We start from the raw sequence: 21,031 nt of genomic DNA, 5'->3' as shown, positions 1-21,031 counted from the left end.
TGCAAAATGTCGAAAAATAGCTATGACTGTAGTGCGGAACCCTCGTTGCGCGAGCCTGACTCGCATTTGGCCGGTTTTTTGTTTTATGTTTCTAAAAGTTTTACTTTTAATTAGTTTTTTGTTTTATGTTTTTTTTTAATTTTAATGTAAGTAAAGAGACAAAGATAAATTAATTTGTGAATTAGTCTTGAAATAAGTAAGTAGGTACCATTATAAATAATATCTGTCCCGACTTTACTCACGTGTTTAGTCGACGTTAGCCCGACTAGTTTCGAACCCATCCGGGTACCTTTTTGATGGGTTCGAAACTAGTCGGGCTAACGTCGACTAAACACGTGAGTAAAGCCGGGACAGATATTATTTATAATGGAAATCACTCACGGTAGTTTAAACGCTAAGTAGGTGCCATTATTTTCACAAGCACGGAGGGTGGGTTGGGATTTGGGACTGTATATTTACGCAGCATGGTTGCATCTGTCGTGACCCCCCCGATAAAAGACGCCCTAAGCACGTCCTTAACGACCCCGACGATCAAATCATGACCGACAATGCACCCTATCTCGTAGGGCTACACAATTCAACCTCATCACAGCGTCTTCGCCGGCGAAGACGAGGTCCCCGATTTCTAACGTCACCCGGACGTGGACTCACGCCACGACCTCGGGGGCGTACTGCCTAACCAGACGTCCAACAACTCCACCCATCCCAACGTCATCCTAAGCCGTGGTCCGAGCCTCACAGGAGGCGCCCTTAGGAGGACGTTGCCCCCCGACCTCTCGAATTATTTCTTCGAGCTCTAGGGCTCACCCCCTGACGGAGCTTCGCGCTCGCCAACCCCCCCGGTGACGCTGTAGCGGCCAGTAGGGCCTACGCAGCATAGTCAATCCGAAACAACAAAAACATCTGTCGTGACTCGTGAGTCATGGGTGTCTACTGCAGTCTGCAGCACACAAAGGGTGTCCGTGTTTGTTCCTGCTTGTTTACTCCACGAGAGCAGTTTATCGTCTCCGCTCATTGGTGGGTTTTATCTCTTCGATCTACACATATGCAATAAATAAATAAATAAACTTTTATTGCAGGCATAAGTACACCCATAATTGTGTGTTAGTACAGAAACAATTCCTTAACCTATGTTAGTACTTACTTATTACTAGCTTAAACTTAACTTAACAACTAATTCTACTAAAATTAAAACTAATCCTATTTATAATTCCCGAGGGGGTCTCTTTGCACCTATGTGCGCACCACTCCAGCACCTCCAGAGAGGGCTATCCAATTTCGTGGACAATGCGCTGAGAAGAGTGTTGGTACTCCTCAACAGCCTGCTCATCATGGACGCGGCACGCTTGCGCATGATCGCGTAGAAATCATCCACGCGAGCATCCGCAAACATTGCCGACGCACTGCAGTGTCGAGGCTTCCTCAACACCGCCCTCAGCACATTGTTGTATTGAACGCGCAGGGCACTGTAGGTCCGCTGCGTGTAGTTCGTCCACAGACTGCACGTATAAAATGACTGGCAGTAAGCCCTAAATAAATATGCAATATGCATAGGATGTCATTGTGCCGTAATCTATAAAACAGTCGTTAGACCTGTCACATTGTATGGTTCAGAATGTTGGGCGGTAAAAGGGACGGATGAAAGGCGAGTACATGCGACTGAAATGCGAATGTTGAGATGGATGTGTGGTGTGACAAGGATGGATAAGATAAGGAATGAATATATAAGGGGTAGTTTGAAAGTAGCGCCAGTGGTAGAAAAGATGAGGGGTAATAGGCTGGAATGGTATGGGCATATAATGCGGAGGGAAGAAAGCCATGTCACTAGAAGAATGTTAAGTATGCATGTGGAAGGAAAAAAGAGGAGAGGACGACCAAAGAAAAGGTGGATGGATTGCGTGAAAGAGGATATGCGTGAAAAAGAGGTGGATAATACGTTGACGAATGACAGGAATGAGTGGAAGAAGAAGACATGTTGTGCCGACCCCACGTAGCGTGGGATAAGGTAAGGAAGAAGAAGAAGAAGAAGTCATTGTGCCGTAACATTCCTGGAAGTTCCTTGAATATGTTGAACAACGCGTTCGCGACCTCCCACATTGTCAATCATCATCATCATCATAGTCAAAGTCAAAGTCAAAGTCAAAGTCAAATGATTTATTCAAAATAGGTAATTAATAACTCTTTTTGATGGTCAGGTGTTGGGTTTCTAAGATATAGTGGTGATAATTATTACGCAAACTTAAAACTAAAGCTACGAGGGCATATTTTTTTATTAAAAGAATATTAGCCATGTTGAATGACTAATATTCCCCTTTCCTCTCCAACTAAGCGTCAAGCTTGTGCTAGGAGTAGGTACGACAATAGTGCAACGGGCGGGGTTTGAACCGTCGACCTTTCGGTTTTCAGTCCACTCCTTTACCCGATGAGCTATTGAAGCTCAATCAGGCATCAATGTATTACTTTCTCTCAGACAAGAGTTTGGACAGAGCTACCACGCTGGTCAAGTGCGGATTTGCCGACTTTACACATCTTTGTGGACATTACGGAGAGCAGCTCTCAAGTAATAGCCACAAAGCAAAATAAGAAGAAGAAGAAGAGAGACAGCAAATGAACTGTCGCATTGCTACTGTTGTCGCGATGCTGTCGCTACTGCAAAGTTTTACGTAATCACGCCCCTGGTTTCGGGAACCGTTTAGTTTCGTAACATTTTGTTTATGGTCTTAAAATTTTTATAACATGCATTAAAGAGTTTAGTACTCAGTCGTTCCCTTTTTTTGGAGCAGTCGTAAAATCCCTTTTCGGGGCACACATCCTAGTTTATATTGGAGGTAGAGGATTTTGTACTTTATGACTTAAAATTAAAGTTTATTTTTGCGTGTTTGTAGTAGATTCGGGAAATAGTGAAATGTATTTTAATTTCATTGAAAGGTTGAAAGGTAAATCCACTGAAAGTAGTTTTTTGCATTGGGCATGCATTCAGCTGCGCGATTGCGGGAGAATGATAGCTACAAAGTCATGATCGCAATCACCTCTGATTGGTCGACGCTCGCTCACTATAGGCTACAAGAATCGCACAAATCCAGCCAATCAGAACAATTGAGATTGTAATAATGATTGATGCAGGTTTCCCGCAATCGAGGTGCTGATTTCAAGCCTCTCAGATAGAGCCTCGATATCTCAATTCTCAACGGTGGGCGCGAAAGGTCGCCGGTTCAAATCCCACCCGTTGCACTATTGTCGTACCTACTCCTAACACAAGCTTTACCATTCATTGGAGGGGAAAGTAGCACGCTGAAGTAAAATATTATTCTGGCTTAAGTTTATTATTATGGTAGGGAAACTCCAAGAATAATAAATAAACAATCAAAATTGGTTGGTGAGTATAAAATAGTGATTGTACCATACAATATTTTGTTTTATTATGGTAATAACATGGACGGTGCATAGTGTACACAGCATTGCGTAAGATGAACGGATGCAGTCAATAAACTATAACGCCATTCACAGACTGACGTGCGTCTTTTACGCTCTTTTTGGACACCGAAGATGCTGGCAGCAGGGCTGTCCACTTGCAACAACGCTTTTTTTAAAATAATAAAAAATTTTAAAAAAAAACGACTTCAATATCCATAAACACTAAAAAGTAAAAAATAATTTAGTTTATTACCGGATATAATATTATGAATACAAGAGTTATTGCAGTTCCATAATGATATTTTTTGGAGCCGGTGGTGCCAATTAGCCGCACGAACCGTCTATCTACTCTTCATACCTATTGTTTTGTGACTCTACATTGGCACCTCATTGACTGACTGACAACGCACAGCTCAAACTACTGGACGGATCGGGCTGAAATTTGGCATGCAGATAGCTATAATGACGTAGGCATCCGCTAAGAAAGGGTTTTGGAAAATTCAACCCCTAAGGGAGTGAAATAGAGGTTTGAAATTTCTGTAGTCTTGTAAATATTAGAGTTTGTTCTACACGCTGCCCACCCCGCAGGACGCACCCGCTCCCACCTGAGCCGCAGACTAAGGGTGCCTGTCTACTTAAGCGGAGTGGAGCGGAACGGAGCGGAGATGTGTATAGTTAACCAATCAGGGTATTGTCAGATAAAGGAATAAAATTATCATGTTATTTACCGACAATCTGATTGGTCTGCTCATCACATCTCCACTCCGCTCCGCTTCAGTGGACAGGCACCCTTATGCCTTATCTTGACAGAGTAAGAATTTTTAATCTAAATATATAAAAGGAAAAGGTGACTGACTGACTGACTGACTGATCTATCAACGCACAGCTCAAACTACTGGACGGATCGGGCTGAAATTTGGCATGCAGATAGTTATTATGATGTAGGCATCCGCTCAGAGAGGATTTCTGAAAATTCAACCCCTAAGGGGGTGAAATAGGGGTTTGAAATTTGTCTAGTCCACGCGGACGAAGTCGCGAGCATAAGCTAGTTTTGAATATTTGTCAACCCTGACAATATATCAGATTTCGTAACATTAATGGGCTGCAGATGGCGCGGTGTATTTTAGGGTTAGACGGATCCGGGGGGCGGCGCGAGTCTGTGTGCACCATGTATACAGTATAATGTACCATGACAGAGTGCTATGGGAATCGGGATGTACTTAGTGGGGAGCATAGGTCAATAACACCATCTTAAGTGAGTCGCTGTGCTATGAACCTTATCTGACGGATATAGCAGGCGCGGGTCCAGCTCTCAAAAAAGGTTGTGGGCACAGCAACCCGAAAATTGGCCAAGTGCGAGTCGGTTTTTTTCAACCCAAGTTTTTGGGGGGTCTTGGTTCCTGGTACAGTTGTTGGGGTCAACTTTAATAGTTAAACAAGTAAATAATTATTATATAATCAAAGCCGGCCCGGGTCAGTTTTGCCTGCGGTGCGAGATTCCATTTTGGCGCTCCCTAGGCCTCAGGTTGAATTTTTCTTTTCACATTAAAGTACATAACCACCAGCACGTAAGCACCTATAAGCAAGAGCGAAGCGAGCGCGATTTTTTAATTTGTTAACAATTAGGTACAACTAAACTTACTTCTCTATAATATTAGTATTGATCCAGATATGATGCTATATGTTATTTTTTCATTTTATTTTATTTATTAGGAACACACACAATACATTAATTTAACACAAACTACGACACTTATAGACAAACACAGGCTGATAAATGTATCTATAAAATGTGTACACAGCATTTGCAAAATATCTAGACAAATAAAAAGAACTTAACTAACTACTTAACTAAACAATTAATAATTAAGTTACTTAGGAGATCAACCCACCGTAAAATGATAAGAGCTTTTTTTTGAATGCAGTAGCTGAGTCATGAAATATGTCGATGCCAGGTATCTTTTTTGATATTTCGTTAAATTTTGCACATATACGCATAATTGGGGCTTGATATATGTTGATAATTATATGAAACTGTATCGCATACCGAGCTAGTTGAGTAAACAAGACATGTAACAATGATCTACGACGACACAGATATGCACACGATATAGTTCACGGTGAATGAATGGTGTAATTCAGACTTATTGCCTACGGTGCGGGTTCATTGTAATTGATGTGATGCAGTGCAGTGTGCACGAGGCGATGCTGTGATCATGTATACTAGAATATGAGACATTTCTAGAATTTGACGAACTCCCTGGCACAGTGGTAAGCACTGTAGTTTTATTAATGGGAGGTCCTAGGTTCGATTCCTGGCAGAGATTTGGAATTTTATAATTCCTTTTCTAGTCTGGTCTGGTGGGAGGCTTCGAACGTGGCTAGTTACCACCCTACCGGCAAAGCCATGAAGCTGCAAAGGAGATGGGTTTTGGGCATTGTCTACCACGCGGGCCAAGTGCGAATTGGCAGACTTCAGACACCTTGGAGAACATTATGGTGAACTCTCAAGCATGCAGGTTTTTTCACAATGTTTTCCTTCACCGTTAAAGCAAGTGAAATTAAAAACGCATATAGGTAACTCCGAAAAGTTAGATGTGCGTGCCCGGGATCGAACCCCCGACCTTTCGTTAGGAGGCGGACGTCTTATCACACCTATCACAGTTTTTTAGATAAATTAGATTGGTCCAAAACTCCTCAGTGCTTGAAGACCAAAAGTCTCCGAACAGTGCGTGTTGCCAGTGATGGCATATGTATCCGAGACATGGTCGCTAACTATGGGCCTCATAGGAAAACTCAGAGTCACTCAGCGGGCGATGGAGAGAGCTATGTGCGGAGTTTCTCTACGTGATCAATGAGGAAATGAGGAGATCCGTAGGAGAACTAGAGTAACCGACATAGCTCAACGGGTTGCGAAGCTGAAGTGGCAATGGGCAGGGCACATAGTTCGTACAACCGATAGACGTTGGGGTCCCAAAGTGCTGGAAAGGCGACCTCGCACCGGAAGACGCAGCGTTGGAGGACCTCCCACTAGGTGGACGGACGACATCAGACGAGTCGCAGGGAGCCGCTGGATGGCGGCGGCGCAAGACCTTGGTGTGTGGAAGTCCCTACAAGAGACCTATGTCCAGCTGTGGACGTCTATTGGTCGATGATGATGATGATGAGGTATGTCAATGATAAAAACTAAAAATCTTTACTGTTAATACCCACTAACACAAGGTTATGGGTAAACTGGAAAGTAACGGCGATAGAACTGAATGGAACAATCGATTATTGATGGTAACAACAACAACAACAACAACGGGTTATTCCCGTTGAGTCACACCCCCGTGTGTAACACTGTGACACAAGGTGCCTAAAATTTCAAAACATTCCCGTTGAGTAACACTGTTACACAACGGGAATTAATTTGAACTTGTTGGCACCTTGTGTCACACCTACATAAATACATATTATTGCGCGTGTATCAAGTACTAACTGATTGTGCACTTTTCCGGGATGTTATTTATTTATAAATACAAGATGGCGGACATGATTTTTTTTACAAAAAATTGACATGGGTGTCGTTTTTAGGGTTTTCGAGGGTGCTGAATTTGATGATGACATTTATTCTGAAATCCAAGATGGCGGACATGATTTTTTTTACAAAAAATTGACATGGGTGTCGTTTTCAGGGTTTTAGAGGGTGCTGAATTTGATGATGACATTTATTCTGAAATCCAAGATGGACGACATGGATTTTTTACAAAAAATTGACATGGGTGTCGTTTTCAGGGTTTTCGAGGGTGCTGAATTGGATGATGACATTTATTTTGAAATCCAAGATGGCCGACATGGATTTTTTACAAAAAATAGACATGGGTGTCGTTTTCAGGGTTTTCGAGGGTGCTGAATTTGATGATGACATTTATTCTGAAATCCAAGATGGCGGACATGATTTTTTTTACAAAAAATAGACATGGGTGTCGTTTTCAGGGTTTTCGAGGGTGCTGAATTTGATGGTGACATTTATTTTGAAATCCAAGATGGCCGACATGGATTTTTTACAAAAAAATTGACATGGGGGTCGTTTTAGGGTTTTTGAGGGTGCTGAATTTGATGATGACATTTATTTTGAAATCCAAGATGGCTGACATGGATTTTTTTACAAAAAATAGACATGGGTGTCGTTTTCAGGGTTTTCTAGGGTGCTGAATTTGATGATGACATTTATTCTGAAATCCAAGATGGCGGACATGATTTTTTTTACAAAAATTGACAGGGGTGTCGTTTTCAGGGTTTTTGAGCGTGCTGAATTTGATGAACCATTTATTTTCAAATCCAAGATGGCCACAATGGATTTCTTACAAAAAATAGACATGGGTGTCGTTTTTCAGGGTTTTCGAGGGTGTTGAATTTGATGGTGACATTTATTTTGAAATCCAAGATGGCCAACATAGATTTTTTACAAAAAATAGACATGGGTGTCGTTTTCAGGGTTTTCGAGGGTGCTGAATTGGATGATGACATTTATTTTGAAATCCAAGATGGCCGACATGGATTTAAAAAAAAAAAATAGACATGGGTGTCGTTTTCAGGGTTTTCCAGGGTGCTGAGTTTGATGATGGCATTTAATTTTAAATCCAAGATGGCCAAAATGGATTTTTTACAAAAATCTCCCATGTCTATTTTTGTAAAAATCTGTCGGCCATCTTGGATTTCAAAACAAATGTCATCATTAAATTCAGCTTGCTCGAAAACCCTGAAAACGACACCCATGTCAATTTTTTGTAAAAAATTCATGTCGGCCATCTTGAATTTAAAAATAAATGTCATCATCAAATTCTGCACCCACGAAAACCCTGTAAACGACACCCATGTCTATTTTTTGTAAAAAAATCCATGTCAGCCATCTTGGATTTCAAAATAAATGTCATCATCAAATTCAGCACCCTCAAAAACCCTAAAACGACCCCCATGTCAATTTTTTTGTAAAAAATCCATGTCGGCCATCTTGGATTTCAAAATAAATGTCACCATCAAATTCAGCACCCTCGAAAACCCTGAAAACGACACCCATGTCTATTTTTGTAAAAAATCCATGTCGGCTATCTTGGATTTAAAAATAAATGTCATCATCACATTCAGCACCCTCAAAAACCCTAAAACGACACCCATGTCAATTTTTTGTAAAAAATCCATGTCGGCCATCTTGGATTTCAAAATAAATGTCACCATCCAATTCAGCACCCTCGAAAACCCTGAAAACGACACCCATGTCTATTTTTGTAAAAAATCCATGTCGGCCATCTTGGATTTGAAAATAAATGTCATATAAAATTCAGCACCCTCGAAAACCCTGAAAACGACACCCATGTCTATTTTTTGTAAAAAAATCCATGTCGGCCATCTTGGATTTCAGAATAAAAGTCATCATCAAATTCAGCACCCTCGAAAACCCTGAAAACGACACCCATGTCAATTTTTTGTAAAAAAAATCATGTGGGCCATCTTGGATTTCAGAATAAATGTCATCATCCAATTCAGCACCCTCGAAAACCCTTAAAACGACACCCATGTCTATTTTTTGTAAAAAAATCCATGTCGGCCATCTTGGATTTCAGAATAAATGTCATCATCAAATTCAGCACCCTCGAAAACCCTGAAAACGACACCCATGTCAATTTTTGTAAAAAAAATCATGTCCGCCATCTTGGATTTCAGTATAAATGTCATCATCAAATTCAGCACCCTCGAAAACTCTGAAAACGACACCCATGTAAATTTTTTGTAAAAAAAATCAAGTCGGCCATCTTGGATTTCAGAATAAATGTCATCATCAAATTCAGCACCCTCGAAAACCCTGAAAACGACACCCATGTCTATTTTTTGTAAAAAATCCATGTCGGCCATCTTGGATTTCAGAATAAATGTCATCATCAAATTCAGCACCCTCGAAAACCCTGAAAACGACACCCATGTCTATTTTTTGTAAAAAATCCATGTCGGCCATCTTGGATTTCAAAATTAATGTCATCATCCAATTCAGCACCCTCGAAAACCCTGAAAACGACACCCATGTCAATTTTTTGTAAAAAATCCATGTCGGCCATCTTGGATTTCAGAATAAATGTCATCATCAAATTCAGCACCCTCGAAAACCCTGAAAACGACACCCATGTCAATTTTTTGTAAAAAATCCATGTCGGCCATCTTGGATTTCAGAATAAATGTCAACATCAAATTCAGCACCCTCGAAAACCCTGAAAACGACACCCCTGTCAATTTTTGTAAAAAAAAATCATGTCCGCCATCTTGGATTTCAGAATAAATGTCATCATCAAATTCAGCACCCTAGAAAACCCTGAAAACGACACCCATGTCTATTTTTTGTAAAAAAATCCATGTCAGCCATCTTGGATTTCAGAATAAAAGTCATCATCAAATTCAGCACCCTCAAAAACCCTAAAACGACCCCCATGTCAATTTTTTTGTAAAAAATCCATGTCGGCCATCTTGGATTTCAAAATAAATGTCACCATCAAATTCAGCACCCTCGAAAACCCTGAAAACGACACCCATGTCTATTTTTTGTAAAAAAAATCATGTCCGCCATCTTGGATTTCAGAATAAATGTCATCATCAAATTCAGCACCCTCGAAAACCCTGAAAACGACACCCATGTCTATTTTTTGTAAAAAATCCATGTCGGCCATCTTGGATTTCAAAATAAATGTCATCATCCAATTCAGCACCCTCGAAAACCCTGAAAACGACACCCATGTCAATTTTTTGTAAAAAAATCCATGTCGTCCATCTTGGATTTCAGAATAAATGTCATCATCAAATTCAGCACCCTCTAAAACCCTGAAAACGACACCCATGTCAATTTTTTGTAAAAAAAATCATGTCCGCCATCTTGGATTTCAGAATAAATGTCATCATCAAATTCAGCACCCTCGAAAACCCTAAAAACGACACCCATGTCAATTTTTTGTAAAAAAAATCATGTCCGCCATCTTGTATTTATAAATAAATAACATCCCGGAAAAGTGCACAATCAGTTAGTACTTGATACACGCGCAATAATATGTATTTATGTAGGTGTGACACAAGGTGCCAACAAGTTCAAATTAATTCCCGTTGTGTAACAGTGTTACTCAACGGGAATGTTTTGAAATTTTAGGCACCTTGTGTCACAGTGTTACACACGGGGGTGTGACTCAACGGGAATAACCCACGATTTCCATTGATTTTATGTATTTTCAGTAAAAAATAAATGTATTCATAAACAGACAATGGACAGTTAGTGGTATCGAGTGAAGTATTACATGGGACTGGGAGACAGCGTATTGTGCTAAGACACTTTTGTTATAAATCCCGCAAATTGGTATTGCGCTGGAACCATGTCTCATTAACATCGAAATGACGACATTTTGACGTCATCCGTTCGATCCCGGGCACGCACCTCTAACTTTTCCGAGTTATGTGCGTTTTAAGTAATAAAATATCACTTACTTTAACGGTGAAAACATCGTGAGGAAACCTGCATGCCTGGGAGTTCTCTATAATGTTCCAAAGGTGTGTAAACTCTGCAAATCCGCACTACGCCAGCGTGGCGGCCTATGCCCTAAACCCTTCTCATTCTGAGAGGAGACCCGTGCTCAGTAGCTCGCCGGCGATGGGTTGATCATGACGATGATGATTAAAACACTTTGATATTAAGTTCCCGTCCCGTACACTCCTGCTTACTCACTCGACCTTTGGCTCCGTTGTCACATGACAAATCGAACGCATTGTCTCTCTTAATGAGTGCTAATAAATAAACAAGTGCATCGGAATAAATCAATGGCACTTATTTACACGCGTTAACAGTTATTAAAAGTGGTTAAAAGCTGTTAAATACATGTAAAGCACTCAATTGATCAATGAGAAGCAAATTGCGTGAAACAAATTACGCCGCCGCAAGTTAATGCATATTTATTGGCAATTATTCTTGCGGTTTTATATTTATTTTTATAATGTTAATGTTGGCGCCATTAAATTACATTTAATAGATAAGTATGTACAAACTATTAAGTAGCATAATATAATATATTAGTTAGGTAGGTAGTCTGGAAGCACTCGAGATAGCTATTTAGCGATAAGACCGCCTTTTTGTACCTACTTTTTAAGATTTCTTTTTTGTAACCTGTCATTTGTGTTTTTTTTTTAATCTTTATTTTTTTGGGACTTTTGCCCGACACCATTTGTGTTTTGTGGTGCAATAAAGAATATACACACATCTATATATATAAAATTCAAAGTCCTGACTGACTGACTGACTGACATATATATCAACGCACAGCCTAAACCGCTGGTCCTAGAGACATGAAATTCGGAGGGTGTGTTCTTTGTAAAGAGTAGGTATCCATTAAGAAAGGATTTTTTGAAATTCCACCCCTAAGTGGGTTAAATGGGGGACGGAAGTTTGTATGAAAGTCCGTAATTTTTCAAGTTATTTGCATGAAAATTGGTATTTGGGTTTTCGGAAACAAATGAAGAAAAATGTATTTCAGGATTTTTGGAAATTTAACCCCGACCTCGATTTTCTAAATTCCAACCGAGCGAAGCAGGGGCGGGTCAGCTAGTATTTAATATTACCATATACACTCTAAAGTATATGGATTAGTTAGCAAGAATCTCACGAAACTCTGCATACGAAGTCACGCGTATTATCAAATTGATACACATTAATAGGTAGGTATCTATAATAATAATCAAAACACGTTTCAATATGGTCAAGTGTTTTTATAAGTCTCGGTTATAGACTATTAATTATTTAGTGTAATAAAATATGTCTCCCAGCGATTTGCTATACCGTATACCTACCGCCCACGCCGCCATGCCGTTTTTTGCAAAACAATTATGTACAAAGCTTTATCATGAATTCTGCTGTTCATTACTTTAATGGCTTCCATGTACATGTATGTGCATGGACGCAATACTTGTGTGTAATAGTTCTACTTTTTTTGAATATAAATAATAGATAAATCCAACATCTGACTTTCAAAAAGAGTTATTAATTACCTATTTTGAATAAATCATTTGACTTTGACTTTGATACATAATCATAAATATAGTACCTACCTATGTCGTTGCTAATGTAAGTAGGTAGGTACTATTAACTATAGATCCTACTATTTAGGCAAAAAAAATCATCTGTAGAATCAGTATTATATATATATATATATATACCAGTACCTATATACCCATACTAGCTTATGCTCGCGACTTCGTCCGCGTGGACTACACAAATTTCAAACCCCTATTTCCCCCCCTTAAGGGTTGAATTTTCAACAATCCTTTCTTAGCGGATGCCTACGTCATAATAGCTATCTGCATGCCAAATTTCAGCCCGATCCGTCCAGTAGTTTGAGCTGTGCGTTGATAGATCAGTCAGTCAGTCAGTCAGTCACCTTTTCCTTTTATATATTTAGATAAAGATAATAAATGCGAAAGTGTGTTTGTTTGTTGGTTTGTCCTTCAATCACGTCGCAACGGAGCAACGGATCAGGGTGATTTTTAGGGTTCCGTACCTCAAAAGGAAAAACGGAACCCTTATAGGATCACTTTGTTGTCTGTCTGTCTGTCTATCTGTCAAGAAACCTACAGGGTACTTCCCGTTGACCTAGAATCATGAAATTTGGCAGGTAGGTGGGTCTTATAGCTGGCTTTAGGGGAAAAATCTGAAAACCGTGAATTTAGGGTTAGATCACACAACAAAAATTAAATTGTGGTCATGAACTAATAATTAGTATTTTCAATATTTCGAAGTAAGATAACTATATCAAGTGGGGTATCATATGAAAGGGCTTTACTTGTGAATTCTAAAACAGATTTTTGTTTATTTTTATGCATCATAGTTTTTGAATTATCGTGCAAAATGTCAAAAAAATACGACTGTAGTACGGAACCCTCAGTGTGCGAGCCTGACTCGCACTTGGCTGGTTTTTTTTGCATGGGTATAGTTAAAGACCTGGAAAGTGAATAGGCTACTTTGTATATATGACGTTTTGTCGGTCTCAACGACAGAGACAGTGCTCTACAAAGCTATCTCCTTGTAAAGGTCGATGTATATTACTTTCGGGCGTGTACTATACTTACAATGTGGTGAACGTTTAGTCGCTCGTCGCCCACAGCTGGTCACATTTCGCCGAGTGGGCGTGGGCGATGATGGCATTCTTAACTGTTTTGCAACTTATTAGATCTTAGTAGGGTTGTCACTTTCTCACAACAAACAGCCTCATTGAATTTCTTACAAGAAATTTCAAAATTATTTTACTGTAGTCCGTCAGAACCAGATAAATCTACATTACTTATATGGTTCAGCGAGCAGTATCACCCGCGGCAGTGCGTGCTCACCCTCCCGCTACTACACATGCAGGAAAAGCAAGCAATATGCACCACCACATCGCAACATCAAATATCTTTAAAGGTATGCATATCTCTATCATAATGTATATCTCTCTTCGACACCGAAGCATCTTAAAATTTTGATTTTTTCTGAAATTGAGGATATATCGGGTGTAACAAGAACGCTAGCAAAAACTAAACGTTATTGTTATACTTACTACGTAAACACAATCCAATACCAATAACCATTTGCCTCATTTTGTAGTTTTAGCGATTTAGTATTTTTCAAACCCGCAATGTATAACGTGCAAAAATCGGGTCAATGCCCCACCTACGACGCGGCATTGACTCCGAATGACCTAGTTACGTAACGTTCGTTGACCTCTTACGTCAGTAGGTAAGATGTTTTATTTGTAATTTATCGTGAACTTTTACAAAATATAACGTTTTGTTAAATATTTTTTGCCTTTTTTTTGTAGTAACATATCAGTAATCAGTACTATCACCTGTCTTCGTTTTGTTAGCGTTCAGTGGCCCTACCGCGGTTGTTTGACAGCTACAATGTCACGATCGCACTCATCTCTGATTGGTTAATGCTCGCTCACAATTGGCCACAATGAATTGTTGCAACAAGAAGCGCACAAATTCAGCCAATCAGAACAATTGAGATTGTAATAATGATTGATGCAGGTTTTAGACAATCGCCCTACCGGTTACATCCCGTATACCTAATGTTATGTCTCGCCAAAGTAAGAGACAACCCTCATTGTAACGCCTAAATGTTACGAGTAGTTGTTAGTTGATAGACTATTTATTAAACACTCGATAGGTACTTATGTGATGAGGACATCTACCTCTAACCGAAGACAGCTTGTCACTACGTAGTACTATTGTACTCTACTAGTGTATTGTACTCTACTGTACTAGTGTACTCTGTCGTATCACGAAAAACAAAGTATTTACTAGTAAAAAAGTGTTAATAATTTTTTTGTCCCAACAACATAATTAAAATGTAAATATCAAGCAAGTGGGTGTCAAACTTCGTGTTCTATAGGTACATTTTTTTTTATAGTAGACAGATAATAGAATTAGATCTGTAGGTACTTTCTGATTTGGTAGAGAGAGGTTGGGGGGCATCCATAAATCACGTGAGGTGTTTTTTTCAATTTTCTGTCCCTCCCTCCCCCCTTTTTTTTCCGCTGGGAAATGCTTTTACGCATCCTCCCCGGAAGAAACGCGGCTGACCACGTTGCTTCCGGGGAGGTATGTGGGACTCACTGTAAAGCCAGAATACCCACTAAAACCCAGCCTACCCGTCAACGCCATGATGAGGTGGCACAGGAACGCAGTTTGCATACTACTATGCCGTCTCAGCGGCACAGCTACCTCACAGGACTTCCCTACAGGATGCCCCCGCCTTCCTCTTCGGGTTTACGCCCCAGGTTGTGAGCATATCGGCGCCTCCTTTGCCCTTGGCGTTTACGGCGTATAAGATGAGTGTTGGGATCCAGCTCTCTTTCTCGTTCAGCCGCCTCCTTTAATGCGAGCACTTGCTCGCAGAAAGACACCACTGCCGTCCAACAAGTCTCGCTTGTGATGTCGTGAGATTTTATTCAACCCCCTCCCCCATCCCCCAATCTCACGTGAGATTTTTCAAAATGTGGGTTTCTAACGCGTTGGATACTTGAATGAAATTATTTTCTTTCGAACGAATTAGGGAATGATCTTAATCGTATTACGATTACGCTTAGGATTAAATCTTAAGCATGTACAATCTGGATTAAATGGACCGAAATAGTGCAATTTTTTTTTGTTTCAATCAGAAAAAAATTTGCGTGACATTTGCCGAGACCCCCCCTCTCTCCAACGTAAGATTAGATGAGATTTGACTCGACCCCCTCCTCCCCTTAAACATCTCACGTAATTTGTGGACGCCCCGTATGGGCGTATGGGCATAGGCTACTTTTTACTGGAAAATCAGTGATCCATAGTATACTATATTATTTTACTATTTTACTTTACTATCAGTACCTTTATTATAAATGCGAAAGTGTGTTTGTTTGTTGGTTTGTCCTTCAACCACGTCGCAACGTTGCAACGGATTGACGTGATTTTTTGCATGGGTATAAATAAAGACCTGGAGAGTGACAAAGGCTACTTTTTATCCCGGAAAATCGAAGAGTTCCCACGGGATTTTTAAGAAACCCAATCACGCGGAGTCGCGGGCATCAGCTAGTAGTAGTAGGCGATAATCACTTAACATCAGGTGACCCGCCTGCTCGTTTGCTCGCTATCTCTATTAAAAAAAAAATTATAAATGCGAAAGTGTGTTCATTTGTTGGTTTAATGGTTTGTTGGTTTGTCCCTCAGTCACGTCAACGGAGCAACAGACTGACGTTTCTGCATGGGCATAGTTAAAGACCAGGGAGAGTGACAGAGGCTACTTTTATCGCGGAAAATGAAAGAGTTTCTACGGGATTTTTATTTTTAAAAACCTAAATCCACGCGGACGAAGTCGCGAGCATCAGCTAGTACACCATAAACGGTAAAGCTTATATTATAATTGGCAAGTTTGGTGGAGGCCAGTGACACGAATCGGCGGTCGTTCCACGGTAATGGGTTCAGTTCCCGCTTAAGTAGCAAAATTATCACGTCGCGTCGCGGTGATAAGCTGCTGCCGTTTGATGCTATGAATTATTTATAGCATTTTATGTTGGCGGAATTTTGAGAAATTTTTGTGAACTTGTGTAAAATATGATTTGATTGCCAAGTGACAGAAGTGCCGGTTAATTTTTTGCGCAAAATAATCAAATTTTCTAAATGTATAAAAGGAAAAGGTGACTGACTAACTGACTGATCTATCTACGAACAGCTCAAACTACAGGACGGTTCGAGCTGAAATTTGGCATGCAGATAGCTTTTATGACGTAGGCATCCGCTAAAAAAGGATTTTTGAAAATTCAACCCCTAAAGGGTTTTGAAATTTGTATAATCCACGCGGACGAAGTCACGGGCATAAGCTAGTCAATTATAAATATGTAATTGTTTTATGTGATGTAACCACAAATTCACGGTTTTCGGATTTTTTCCTTTACTTGCGCTATAAGACCTACCTTTCTGCGAAATTTCATGATTCTAGGCCAACGGGAAGTATCCTATAGGTTTCTTGACAGACAGATAGATAGACACACATACAACAAAGGGATCCTATAAGGGTTCCTTTTTTCCTTTTGAAGTCATTGAACCAATAATTTGAAGTACGGAATCCTAAAAATGAAATAGAAGTAAGAAAGAAAAATTAACAAAATATGTATGGACGAGTAGACAACAACGGATGCGTATGGTTCCATTTGGCACCGTTTGCGTACGGAACCTCAAAGAACCGCCAAGAAACTTAGCAGACTATCGAACAATCTGAATTCGGGAAATTCCCCCCTTAAGGGTGGCAAAATAGGGGGAAAGTTTTATAGAAAAGGTTTAACTATTGTTATTTTTACTTGAAATTTGTAACGTAGGTTCTTTCTAGGGGGTATGAAAGGATCTAATTAAATCCCCCCCCCCCCCCCAAGGAAGTGAAATAGGGGTTGAAAGGTATATGAAAATCCTATGTTTTTGAAGTTAGAGATATGAAAATTGGCATTTATGTATTCTGAGTTCCGTGTCTTAAGGTGAGACTGAGTGAGTAGGTAAGTGAGGCCTTTTGCAGCGGGAAAATTTCAGATCTCATGAGAAACTAGAAATTTTACGCGGACGTAGTCGCGGGCAACTGCTAGTTTACGAGAAGCGAGGTTAACCTTCAATTTGGGAACTTTGGTACGTACCCTTCAATGTGGAAGGGCCAAACAATACAAACAACTAAATTATGTAATTTTATACGCCATTATTATGCTCAAATAAGGCGAGGTTCGGCCCACGTGCGACGCGCGAAAAAAACCGCAAATTATTTAAGGCGAATTATGTCGGTTCGATTCCTATAAATATTAGTTTTTAGACTCTTTAATTTGATATCTATTTTTTTTGCGCTCGAAAAAAATCTCTATAATATATAAGAATGAATCGCTGAATGCGTTGCTGATCGCAAATCTCGAGAACAGCTGAACCGATTTCGCTAATTCTTTTTTTATAATATTCCTTGGAGTACGAGGATGGTTCTTACGAAGAAAAAAATTTTAAAAAATTGCCTGAAATAGAATCGACTGTTAGGCGGAACGAAGTTAGTTTTACATCAAAACATGGTACCCTGTACCATGTACTTTCTCCAATAAAGTTACTTCGGTTTTCAAAATGTATGTTATTATCCAACCGAGAAATCTTTTTACAAAAAATACCCTTGAAGTACCACACTATCATAAAAAATTATAAATACCCACGTATAGGAGTGGTATGGATTTTTGAAAATCTAATCTCTATGGGGGTAAAACAGGGATTCAAAATTTGTGTTGTCCACGCGGGCGATGTTGCGGACATAAGCTAGTTTAAGTATAAGTTCAAAAGTCAAAGTCAAAGTCAAATGATTTATTCAAAATAGGTAATTAATAACTCTTTTTGAAGGTCAGATGTTGAATTTCTAAGATATAGTGGTGATAATTATTTCGCAAACTTAAAACTAAAGCTACGAGGGTTCCAAACGCGCCCAGGTCTGAGATATTTTGCCGAAATATTTTACAAAGGCTCTTAAAACTTTCAGCCGATTTTTTTCTTTTGTAGGAGAGCTTTTTGACCTCATTCCACCCTCTTTTTTCTACAACCGCACCGCGCGCCACCGTAAGGAATTTCACCCTCACCATCTGGGTGTCTGGTGCACATCGACCGTCCGCTGCGCCAGATCCTTCTTTCCACGCACGTGCAAACTGTGGAACCAACTCCCATCGGCGGTGTTCCCACTAGATTATAACATGGGGTTATTCAAGGGGCGGACCAACAAATTCCTAAAAAGCCGGCAGCGCATCGGCGGCTCCTCTGGTGCTGCAAATGTTCATGGGCGGCGGTAATCACTTAACATCAGGTGACCCGCCTGCTCGCTTGCTCGCTATATCTATTAAAAAAAAAAAGAAAAAAAAAAGAAGTCATTAGTGCGTGGCCGGCGTGAGCCTTCGCCTTAACCGAGAATGGCGATTAAGATAAACAGCACGGGGGCGGATAGTTATGGTGCGTGACCTATAAAAACTACTCCTTTTCGGAGGCACCCATGCTCTTTTCTCGGTAATACGCACTAGGTAGTTCATGTGTTACAAAAATCTTTTTTTTTTTTAGGAAACCTACAAGGTACTTCCCGTTGACCTAGAATCATGAAATTTGGCAGGTAGGTAGATCTTATAGCTGAAATTTGGGGAAAAATCTGAAAACCGTAAATTTAGGCCTACATCATACAAAAAAAAATTAAATTGTGGTCATGAACTAATAATTAGTATTTTCAATTTTCTAAGTAAGATAACTATATCAAGTGGGGTATCATATGAAAGGTCTTCACCTGTGCATTCTAAAACAGATTTTTATTTATTTTTATGTATCATTGTTTTTGAATTATCCTGCAAAATGTTGAAAAAATACGACTGTAGTACGGAACCCTCATTGCGCGAGCCTGACTCGCACTTGGCCGGTTTTTTAAATATACCGCCGCCCATGAACATTTGCAGCACCAGAGGAACCGCCGATGCGTTGTCGGTCTTTTAGGAATCTGTCGGTCCGCCCCTTGAATAACCCCATGTTGTAATCTAGTGGGAACACCGCCGATGGGAGTTGGTTCCACAGTTTGCATGTGCGTGGAAAGAAGGATCTGGCGCAGCGGACGGTCGAAGTGCACCAGACATCCAGGTGGCGAGCGTGAAATTCCTTACGGTGGCGCGCGGTGCGGCTGTAGAAAAAGGAGGGTGGAATGAGGTCAAAAAGCTCTTCAGAGCACTCCCCTATCTATTTTTTTAGCTTACCACAGTGTTTCATCATCATCATAAACCTGTCAGATGAGAAGGGTTTGGTAATTGTCCACCACGCTGGCGACTATGGCCACTTCGCACGCCTTTGAGAAAGTTATGGAGGCATGCAGGTTTCCTCACGATGTTTTCCTTCACCGTTAAAGTAAGTGATATTGAATTGCTAATAATGTAGGTAGGTATTTCGAAATGTGCGTGACCGGGATTGATTCCCAGACCCCTCGAAGAGGAGGCCGACGTTTTAACCACTTGATTATGAGCGCTTCAAGCAAGTAACATTTTTTTTAAAATAAAGTAAAAATTTGCCATGTTAAATGACTAATATTCCCCATTCCTCACCAACTAAGCGTCAAGCTTGTGCTAGGAGTAGGTACGACAATAGTGCAACGGGCGGGGTTTGAACCGACGACCTTTCGGTTTTCAGTCCACTCCTTTACCCGTTGAGCTATTGAGGCTCTGACATTAACCATCTGTCATTTAGTATGAACGGGAAACTTTTTGCTTTTTGGCATTGAATGTTTCCGAATTGAACGTACATAAATTCTCGTTTCTCGTAATTTGTGTTTTCTTGTAAATAATTAGGTAATCGAGTAAATAATTTTCCTTCCAGCTAAGTAATTGTGATGTCATATTTTTATGGTAATTTGAGTGGACACTTCTGATAAGTGTTGTGAAATCACACGGAATCCTTGAAGCCTACAGGTATCAGGGGTCAACCATGACTGAGTTGACACGAGGAACAAAAAGCTTATGTTGCTGTACCACTAAAGCCATATTGGTAACATCTGTGTTAACAATTTGAGCTACGCTGACGACATGGTGCTTCTCAGCCCCTCAATAAACGGACTTAGGAAACTGCTCAATATTTGTGAGCAGTTTGCTGCAGAACATGCTCTCAAATATAATGTAGCAAAAACTGAAATGCTCGTCTTCAAAGCGGGCAAGGGTCCGGAGACCGTTCCGCCGGTGTATTTGAATGGGTCGTCGGTTCGGGTTGTTAAGAGATTTAAATATTTGGGCCATATTTTATTAGAAGACATAAAAGATGACGGAGATATGGAGAGGGAGCGCAGGGCTCTTTCGGTACGGGCTAACATGATAGCGCGCAGATTCGCTCGTTGCTCTGATGATGTGAAGGTGACGTTATTTAAAGCTTTTTGTCAATGTTTCTACACATGTCAGCTGTGGACAAAGTTTACCAAGCGCAGCTATAATGCACTTAGGGTACAATTTTTTTTTTTTTTTTTTTTTTTGTTTTTTAAAATATAATATAACAACGCCTTCCGCATCCTAATGAAGCACCCGCGTTT

The 21,031-nt window shown here is 40.2% G+C and overlaps 1 protein-coding gene across 1 annotated transcript in view; it reads left to right on the top strand.

Annotated features, from left to right (window-relative positions):
* The window catches only part of pigs (pickled eggs), a 192,374-nt gene that overhangs the window by 29,662 nt on the left and 141,681 nt on the right, over window positions 1-21,031 (top strand). The window lies entirely within an intron of this gene.

Source organism: Maniola hyperantus, chromosome 9, assembly GCF_902806685.2.
Source record: "Maniola hyperantus chromosome 9, iAphHyp1.2, whole genome shotgun sequence".
NCBI lineage: Eukaryota > Metazoa > Arthropoda > Insecta > Lepidoptera > Nymphalidae > Maniola > Maniola hyperantus.
This window is presented reverse-complemented; position numbering and strand designations above follow the sequence as displayed.